This window comes from Phalaenopsis equestris, unplaced genomic scaffold (genome assembly GCF_001263595.1).
Source record: "Phalaenopsis equestris unplaced genomic scaffold, ASM126359v1 Scaffold206422, whole genome shotgun sequence".
In the NCBI taxonomy this organism is placed as follows: Eukaryota; Viridiplantae; Streptophyta; class Magnoliopsida; order Asparagales; family Orchidaceae; genus Phalaenopsis; species Phalaenopsis equestris.
Genome location: NW_018225828.1, coordinates 33,299 through 44,594, shown reverse-complemented (window position 1 = coordinate 44,594; position 11,296 = coordinate 33,299).

Sequence of the window (11,296 nt, the reverse complement as noted above, 5' to 3'; positions counted from 1 at the left end):
TAAACCAAGTTGGGGGCTTTAACCTATCACTTTAAAGTCCTCTAAATCTACACCCTTCAATGAATATTTCCCTAATTATTTGCACTCAATCATATGAACCACATTCTTATTCATACAACCTCATGTGATTATTTCCAATTGTTGACAGAGACAATGTCAGCCTGATTTCTACATATTCTCACAATAAATTTTAACATCTAAAATTTTAACATCTAAATTGGTTAAATTTTAACATCTAAATTGGTCAAATCAAGAAGTAATGAAGTACATAGATTTAAATCATCACAACTTCTTCCAACATTAAAGATCAATACTCTCCACAACTTCCATCCAACACTTTATTACTTATAATTTTAAGAAGAAAGATAATGAAGACTACTCAGAATTCATGGAGAAAACAAAACCACACTTTAGTTTAAACCAACAACAAGTCTCAATTAAAATAAAAAAGTAATCTAAAACAAAAGATAAAAACTTATCTCAAGTCCTACACCAAACTTTTGCAAGTTCTTTTGAATCTCTTCTCTTTTACAACACTCTCAATAAAACTAAAATAAAAAGGATAAATATGTGGTTCTTGAAAATCTCTCCAACTAACTCCCCAATTTTAGAACTTTCAAAACTTTCCCAATACTTTCAGGACCCCTATCAAAGTCTCAATCTTCCTTTTTCTATAATTCGCCAAAAGGTGCCTTCGTATTCTTTTTAAAATGTGTCTTGATTTGATGTATTTCCCCAAGAGATGCATCCTTTCGCAATAATTTTTGTCCATGGTGGTTGTAACCACCTATTAAGCCAATGGGTGCCTAAAATTTTTTTCAAAATTAGCAAAAACCAAATTTACTCATCCAATAACTGCCACTGGCGCTTAGGCGCGGCCTTCTCTGTTTAATCGGTGCTTAAGCCTCGGATCAGGCGCTTAGGCGCCAAAACGCTTTTGCATATTTTTCACCTATTTGCTCCAAATTTGATTCTTTTTTACTCTTTTAAGTATTTTTTACCTTTTTACCTGTACTTGAAAGAAAAACAAAAAAATATCTTTCATTAAAGTGCAATATCTAAAAAATATGTATAAAAATGTGTCTAAAAACACTATATATTTTAAGCGTATCAAAATCCCCCAAACTTAAAATGTTTCTTATCTTCAAGTGACACTTCAATCTTTAAAAACTAAATCTGTATGAAATGTATATGAGTTTCTTTAGGAGTTACTAAAATTTAGATTTAGAAATATAGTAGTCCAGTTTAGAAAAAATATTTAGTAAATGAGATAAACTTAAAATTTAGAAATTTTTAAAGTTGAGAAAGATGAAAATATGAGTTCCTATCAAATTCAAAAATATTGTAACTCTTCCAAACTTAGAATTTAGTTCTCTTATTATCTCCACTTAAAAATTTTTATTAATAATATTTTTACTTACTATATTATATCTATAAGCTTAAGATTTTCTGAAGTCTTATACTTTAAAAAGCTCAAATGTAGAACAAATTTTTGATTAGGCACTAATCCTCAAGCTTCTCCTCCCTCACTTTTTCTTCTTCTTCTTCTTTTTTCTTTTTCTTTTTCTTTTCTTTTTCTTTTTCTTTTTTTTTCTTTTTCTTAGGCAAAGAATACTATATCTGGATAGGCCTTTAATAATTTTGAATTCTACTTCTCCTTTGCTAAAGCAAAGTCTTGATACAAAACTTTTACTTATAAATAAAATAATAGCATTAAAAACTATTTTTAAAAAAATAAATTTAAGTACTAAAAATAAAAGTCTATATTTCTAAAACTTTCAAAAATACAATGTTTCTTACTAAAGATAGTTACTTATATTAATCATTTTATACACTAAAATCTTTTCACTTAAAGTTTGTCTTAATTACTCAAAATTTCAACTAAATTCTCTTACTCATTTCTAAAATCAAATTTTACTTCCCTAATATAAATTCATTTACATGAGATAATTTTTTATAATTTTTTTTTTCAAATCAAATTCACTTGTAGTTTATTTGAGAACAAATAAAATTAAAGTTTTTAAAAATTATTTTCATTCCCCACAAACTTAAATTTTGAACAAATTAAGCAATTTAGCATCAAATATATATAAGCAGGAACAAAAATTTGAAAATTAAAATAAATACTAACAGGAATTTTTATACCCTAATGATATAAGTATAAAACTAAACACAGGAGTAAAGTTAATTTTGATCAAATTTTCTAATATTTTCATTTCAATTCAACATGATTTCAATTCAACATGTAGAAAACATGTAGAAATTCAATAGACTTCCAAATAGTGGGTATAAATATAAAAGCAAAGTAACACACAACTTGACTTCACAATCTCAGTCATAAAAACAAACTAACAAACATGATAAAAGAAAAATACAGGGTAGCAATTTCTTAAACTTAATATTTAAGACCTAAATTAGCAAGATTTTCATCTTTTCAAAAGACATAGAATTATGTTAAGTTCTAAACTAACTAAATCACAAAACTCATAGCAGTTACTACCCTAGAATTTTAAAACAAACTACTAAATAACACAAACATCATAATAACAATAAAATACAAAAGTTCAAAACACAATACATAGTAGATATCATCACAAAGATGCAAATGTAGTAGTACCACACCACATAGTCCACAATATAAAAGTAAACAACACATCACAAATCTCAAGTCCAAAGCACATAGTCTAACACATATTACAAACATAAAAATCTATCAATTCTACTCCTCATCTTTTGAATCACTCCTATACCACTTTTCTGTAAGCTCATAATTAGGATATCGAGGATATTGAGGAAATTGCACTCCTGGATCACCCCTAATTAGGTTCTCCTAAATGCTCTAAATTCTGAACTTTATCAGTGGTAAAATAAATATGATCCATCGTCCTCTTTAATAATTGATCTTGGGTCTCAGTAGAGTCACCTCTAGATGTAGAAGCACTTGAGGTAGATGGTCTAGATGTAGAGGCAGCAAACATTTCCATTCCATAACTCCTAGAAAATCCTCCTCTCCAGGCAAAAATAGAATTCTCAGAATAAGTCTTCACATTCACCTTAGTGATGGGCTTTAGAGGTAACAACACATCCTCCCAGCTATCATATTTAACTCCGGCCTGCTAACACAAAGAGAAAATCAAGGAAGCAAATCCCAAACCTGCAGTAGTAACAACAGTGGCAAAAATGATGATAGTCTGATAAATCAAAGCTCCTATGTTGATGAGCTTTCCTTCCTTAATACAATAATTTAACGTCACTCTCTCTCTTGTCACTTCACTGAGATGATTTGTTGGAAGCAGACGAGTAGAAATAAAATAGTGTCAGGCCTTTGAAGGTGCACATAACTTTGAAGTTAGGAAGTTGACTCTCCTCTCATTAGTGATCTTCCAAAGTCCTCTTCCAACAGTCAAGTAAGAAATAATATCGTCTAACTCCGCTTCAGTCGGACTATAATTTGCATAAAAACATAACATATCAGGTGGCAGATGATAAAATAAGTTGATTACCACCGGTTAAAATGGCACCAACTTCCCTCAAACCATGACTCTATTGTCTTCAGCCTCAGGGAGGTTTGCGTAGAACTCCCTAACAACAGAAATAACTGCCACAGGAGAGAAACAATAGAATCGTTCCCACTATCGGTGAATGATCAAATCCTCTACGTCTCCACCTGGATTCCTAAAAAACCGCTCCTGAATCAGTTTTCATGATTGATTGCATCACTGTACCAATCCTGAGCCTTCGAACTAACAAATTTACTCTAATCAAAAGGGCTCTTTCCGTTGCTCCTGTTCATCCTTGGTGCCATTCTATAAATTTTATAAATTCCAAAAACAACTTCAAAAATTAAGTCTAAATTACTAAACTAAACTTCCAAAGTATAAACTACATTTCCCAGGCAATTTCCATAGATCTTTTTCTCTTTCTTCACCATGAATAGTGAATTTTTTTAATTTCTTCAAATATGTTCAAAATACATAGTGAAAATCCAAAACTTTTGCACAGAAATAAAGTTCTTACCTCAAGGAATTTGGATATAGCAAATTTCAGTTGATTTCACTAAGAAATCTTCATTTTTAGATGTGCCCTAGGCTTCCAAAATCACAGTTTTGAGAGGTTGAAGGTGACGGTGGTGTTACAAATGGTGATTTTCAGGCTGAAATTTCAGTTTTAATCGTTTGTGAACCGGTTTCGTGAACCGTCGCTTAAACACGGGTAAATGGAGCTTAGGCGCCTTCCTCTCTGGTTGGCTCGTTCTTAAGAGCGAGATGTGGTATTTTCGTAGTGCACGATTTTCAAAATTTTAAAATTAAAGTAGAATGCACTATTTTCCTAAGTAAACCACCCCTAAATGGTCTCGAAGCACTTAAATGATTATTTTCAACTTCCTATAACTCCTCTCTCTCTCTCAAAATTCTCCATAATAACTATTTCAATTGAGGCTAAAAATAACACAAATTTTCACACAAACAAACTTATATTAATTCAAAAACAAGTACAAATACCTTTAAACGCTAAATTTTCACTCCAAATAGTCTTGGATGAGAAAATTTTCCTAAATAAAAATACACAGCAATCACTTCACAATTAAACACATATAAGAAGTCATAAACAGTAAAAACAAGACATAAACACTAAACCACTTGAAAAAAATAACTTCTAACACATAAATTCTAGCACTAAACTTAATTTCATTCTTCATTCAAAGGAACAAATTCCTGTCTTTCATTAGTCTCTCCAGGAATATAAAGTTGATAAAACGGACGGTAGTGACGAGCTTTGATACTATCTTCTTCAATCCACTTTTGCTTTATGAACATCGTCTTATCCACTTCCTCTATATAACTGCTAAATTGCATCTTCATTTCCCATCCAATATACTCTAGATGTGCATGCAACTCAAGTACCTTGGTCTCTAACACAGCCATAGTATGCTCAATTTTGTTGATCTTCTCTGATATCCCTTCAATACTAACGAATAAGAAACCGTTAAGAAACCGTTATACATCTTTACATCTTTTGTGCACTTTGACTAGTGAACCTCTTCCTCATGGTTTCTTCCTTCTTCTTCAAATCCATCTCCCATGAAGACATTTTCTCTAAATCTCACTTTCTCTTAGACTTTTAGGGCTAGAAATGACATGGGGTAAAATTCCTTCACAAAATCCTTCTTATTATAGGACTAAATCCTTCCAATAACTCCTAGACACATTTAGAAAATGCCTTGGTACATTTTTTACAAACTAATTGATGGTTAAAATTTCTAGAATATTAATTTTGCACATGTGTTTAAACTACCATGCTTAAGCGTCGGATCTGGTGCTTAAGCGCCAGTGCACATTTTTACACTAGTCAACTTAACATCCAAATTCTCATTCTAATATGTCTTGGTCACTAAATAAAATCTTAAAATATTTACTAACACATAATAGTTTAAAAAATACTACCCCAATTTTCTTAATCACATACAAAACAACAATCAAAATAAAAACACTTTGATAACTATGGGTTGCCTCTCACAAAGCACTTGGTTTTACGTCATCAGCCCGACGTAACCAGTGCTTATTCTGGTTGAACCAACATCATTTCATCATTAAGTTTATGTAGATATCCTATAAAATAAAGTTTCAGTCTATGTTCATTAACTTTAAATATTTTCTCAAACTTATGATCTTTAATATCCACAGCTCCATAAGGATAAACTTTTATCACAACAAATGGGCACATCCACCTGGACTTAAGTTTGCCTGTAAATAATCTTAACCTTGCATTATATAGCAAAACTTGTTGCCCTCGCTGAAAATTTTTAGTAGAATCCTTCAATCATGCCACATCGTCATTTTTCTTTATAAATCTTGGCACTCTCATAAGATTCATTCCTTTTCTCTTCAAGCTCATTTAAGCTCATTTAATTGCAATATATTGCAATATTTTTTTCTCACCAGTATCTTTCAAATTATAATTGAACTCTTTAATTAACCAATATGCTTTATGCTCAAGTTAAACTGGTAAGTGACAAGCTTTCCAAAATATTAGGATATTCCTATAGGAGTTATGTATGCAGTCCTATATACCCACAAAGCATAGTCAAGTTTGACTGAACAATCCATTTTTGTTGGATTCATAGAGTTTTCCATAATTCTTTTATTTTCCCGATTGGATAATTTAGCCAAACCACTTGTCTGAGTATGATAAGCAGTATCAATCCTATGATTTATATGATATTTTGTTAATAACTTCTCCTTTATGACATTTCTTCTCCATTATGGATTCTCCATTATGGAATTTCTAAAATGACTTCCCCATCAGTAATGATAACTCTCAGCATCCCAAATCTTAAAAATATGTTCAGTTTAAAAAATTTTGCACACTTTCAGCATCACATCAAGGTAAAGCAATAGTTTCTATCAAATTGCATACATAGTCCACTAATAACAGAACATATAAATTTCCGAAAAATGGTATAAATGGTCCCATGAAATCTAATCACCGAACATCAAATATTTCAACTTCAAGCAAATAATTGAGGGGCAACTCATTTCTTTTAGAAAATTTGTCTACTCTTTGACATCTATCACAAGGTTTGATATAAGCATTAACATATCTAAAAATTATAAGTCAATAGAATCCAGATTGTAAAATTTTGTATGTTGTTTTATCAACACCAAAATGTCCCCCAAAATCAGAATTATGACATTTTTGGATACATTTTTGGATAATTTCATATGATAATTTCATATGTTTCTTCTAATGTTACACATCTTCGAATAATTAGATCCTTTCCTTGTTTATATAGAAATCGGTCATCCCAAAAATAAGTCTTAGCTTTAGAATAAATTTCCTCTTTTGTTGGTATGTCATTCCATACCGTATAATATTGCTAACAATAAAGTTCACAATATTGGCATACCATGGAACATGCCACTCATTAATATTGAAAAATTTTTATCTGAAAAATGTTCATTAATTTCTTTTTCAAAATAGAGTGGTTTTTCTAACTCAAGCCTGGACAAATGATTAGTAATTTCATTTTCAGTCCCCTTTCGATTTACTATTTCAAAATAAAATTCTTGTAAAAGGAGAATCCATCTTACAAGTCTAGGTTTAGCATTCTTCTTTTTCATTAAGTACTTAATTACAGAATGATCTGTATGCACTACACAACGAGTTCTAATTAAATATGATCTAAATTTATTAAAAGCATATACTATTGTTAATAACTCTTTTTCAGTTGTTGTATAATTGATTTGAGTTTCATTAAGAGTTTTACTATCATAGTAAATTACTTTGAAATTTTTATCATATCTTTGTCCTAAAATAGCTCCTATAGCATAATCACTAACATCACACGTCAATTCAAAAGCTTTACCCAAGTATGGTGAAACTATAATTGGTGTAATAATTAATTTTTCTAGTAATAAATTTAAAGCTTTTAGGCATTCTTCAACAAAATTGAAAATTGCATCTTTCTCCAGTAAATGGCATAAAGGCTTAGCAATCTTTGAAAAGTCTTTAATATATCGCCTATAGAATCTAGCATGTCCTAAAAAACTCCTAATTTCCCTTACATTTATTGGATAAAGTAAATTAGCGATAACTTGAATTTTAACAGGATCTACTTCCATACAATTTTTTGATATTTGATGACCTAATTCAATTCTTTCTGCAACTATAAATTGACATTTTTCTCAATTAAGGACTAAATTTGTTTCTTCACAGTGCTTAAGAACTTTAGAAAATGTTCTAAACATGAGTTAAATGAAGTTCCAAACATTGAAAAATCATCCATGAATACTTCAATCCCTTTTTCAATTAAATCACAAAAAATTGCCATTATACATCTTTGAAATGTAGCAGGGGCATTACATAAACCAAAGGGCATCCTTCTAAAAGCAAAAGTACCATAAGGACCGGTAAAAGTTGTTTTCTCTTGATCCTCATGAGATATTTGAATATGGTGATAACCAGTATATCCATACAGAAAACAAAAGTATTTATGCCCAGCTAGCCTATCCAGCAGTTGATCTAAAAAGGGTAATGGAAAATGATCTTTCCTAGTGTTAAGATTTAATTTTATATAATCAATGCATGTTCACCACCCTGTAACTTATCTAGTAGGTATTAATTCATTACGTTCATTCACAATTACTGTTACTCCTTTTTTAGGAATGCAGTGAATGAACTAACCAATGCACTATTTGAAATAGGTTAAATAATTCCAGCAACTATCCACTTTAAAATTTCTTTCTTAACAACTTTATTCATAACAGGATTCAGTATCCTTTGAGGATTAGCCTTGGGTTTACAGTTCTCTTCCATATAAATTCTATGCATACAAATTGAAGGATTTATTCCTTTAATATCAGCAATTTTCCATCCAAAGGTTTTCCTAAAATTTTTCTGAATTTTCATCAACCTTTCTTCTTCTTCCATCGTTAATTTTGAGAAAATTATAGCTGGTAAAGTAGAGGAATCCTAAAAGGCATATTTTAAATGTTCAGGAAGTAACTTCAACTCCAGTTCTAGAGGTTTTTCAATTGATGGAAAAAATGATTTATCTTTGTCTACCGTATCAAAAATTTCAAAACTTTTTCGAACATAGTTTGAATCTTTCTTAAGAAGTTCTTTACATCGATCTAATTCCTCTTCTTACTCGTGTTCCAAATCTCTTTCTTTAGATTTTTCTTTTTAAGTTGTTTTGAAATGGCATTCAATTAGATATCTTATAACATTCATCCTATAACATTCATCATCTTTACCTTTTGCAGGATATTTCATTGATCTTGAAATATTGAAAGAAAATGTTTGATCATCGACGCGCATTGTTAATTCCCCTTTCTGCACATCTATCATTGCTCTTTCTATTGCTAGGAAAGGTCTCCCCAAAATGATAGGTATCTCTTTATCTTCCTCCACATTTAGCACAATGAAGTCAATAAGAAAGATAAATTGATCCACTTTCATTAGGACATCTTCTATAATTATTTTAGGGTATGTTATCGAACGATATGCTAAGTGTAGAGTTACAGTAGTAGGGGTTATTTCTCCTATTCACAATCTTTTGAATATTGATAATGGCATAAGGTTAATGCTTACACCTAAATCACATAAAGCTTTCCCATAAAATCCATAAAATAAAGCTTTCCCATAAAATCTATCTCCTATTGCACAAGGAATTGTAAAGCTACCAGGATCTTTAAGCTTTTCCAGAAGCTTTTTCTAAATTATAGCACTGTACTCCTCACTAAGTGCAACAGTCCCATTATCTTTAAACTTCCTTTTCGAGGATCTTTAAGCTTTTCAGGAAGTTTCTTCTGAATTATAGCACTGCACTCCTCACTAAGTGCAACATTCTCATTATCTTCAAACTTCCTTTTTCTGTTGAGAATATCCTTCATAAACTTTACATAGCAAATGGAATATTAAGTGTAAGCTTCTTAAATATTTCCAAAAGTTTTGAAAATTGTTTATTCAACTTCTGCTGACCAATTCTCTAAGAAAATGGAGGTGGTGGTTTTTCTAAATTAGCTTTTAGTAGAGAAATAGTTCTTTCAGAATCTTTTGGAGCGTCCTCTATTGATTCTTCAATTGTTTCTCTCTCTACTTCAATTTCTTTTTGAACCCTACCTTCCAAATCTCTTTCGCTTCAAAATTGAACGGCTTTTACTTACTCTTTATTCTAGTCTTTTAGATTTGATTCAGTATTACTAGGAAGTTTTCCTTAGGATCTCCTTAGGATCTATTACTTAATGAGTTTGTTATTTACCCAAGTTGATTCTCAATATTTCTAATTGTAGCTCCTGACATTGTAATTGATTTTCCATTTGAAACACCACTTCTTCTGTAGACAACTTCTTCTCTTTAAATTGTGTATTATTGTTGAAACCTGGAGGATAAGCAAATCTATAATTATTATTCCCCTGATTGTTCTATTTTCCCAATGGATTTACTTATTTGTTCCCCCATTGTTAATTATTAGCACCCGAATTGTTATTCCAGTTAAAATTAGGATGGTTTTTCCAACATGAGATATAATAATTTGAATATGGGTCATTCTGCTTATTATTTATGGCTTTCAAAGTTTCTAATGATGAATGATGCTTCAGAATCTACTATCATTTGGCCTAATGATTTCTCTTCAATCATGGAAATTGGTTGATAAAAATTCATTCCAAATTGGTCAAACTTCCTTGAAATTGCAGCAACCTGATTTGCTAACATAGTAAATGCATCACATTCATGAATATTGGATACTTTCTTAGGATTCACCCTCTTGGAAGGCCATTGAAAATTATTGGTAGCCATTTCTTCAAATAAAGCATAGGCGTCATGAAATGGTTTTGACATTAATGAACTACCAACAATGACATCGATAATTGATTTAAGTGATCCAACTAATCCATTATAAAAAGTTTGAATTATTAACCAATCTAGTATAACATGGTGTTGACACTTTCTTAAAAGTTCTTTAAATCTTTCTCATGCTTCATAAATAAATTCCCCTTCAAACTGATTAAAAGATATAATATCATTTCTAAGCTTTTTAGTTTTTTTATGGTTGAAAATTTATAACAAGGAATTTTTGTGCTAAATCACTCCAAGTTCTGATAGATCCAGGTGCTAACAAATTCAACCACATCTTAGCTTTATCCCTCAGTGAGAAAGGAAATAAACTAAGTCTTATGACATCATCTGATACACCATCATATTTAAATGTAGCTAACAATTCTAGGAAAGTGGAAAGATGTAAATTTGGATCTTTAGTTGGTGATTGCCGAAACTAATTATTTGATACCATTTGGATAATAGCAGGTTTAAGCTCAAATGAATTAACCACTACAGTAGGTTTTTGAATACTACAATGAAGTTCATTTATAGTAGGGTTGGCATAATCTCTTAAAGGTCTAGACTCTTTATGAATTTCAACATTTTGATCATTTTTGTTTGCCATTTCTGCAATTTTTTTGGATTTTTCAAGACTTTAATTTTTTGGTTTTTATGATTTTTTTAATAGTTCTCTCTAATTCAGAATCGTACGACACTAGTCCTTCAGAACCTGAACTGCGCATTGACTAACATTAAAAAAAAATGAAACTAAACACACAAAAAATAAAATAAAGTAACTGAAAGTTTAAATAAGACTTTTTAAATATAGAAATTTGTTCTAAAAATAAAAATATGCTTATAAATCAATACATTCTTTACAATTTTCACTTCACTTTCCTGGGAACGACGCCAAAAACTTGATCCCGAAACTACTTATATGCAACAGTATACTTATATGCAACAGTATAACAGT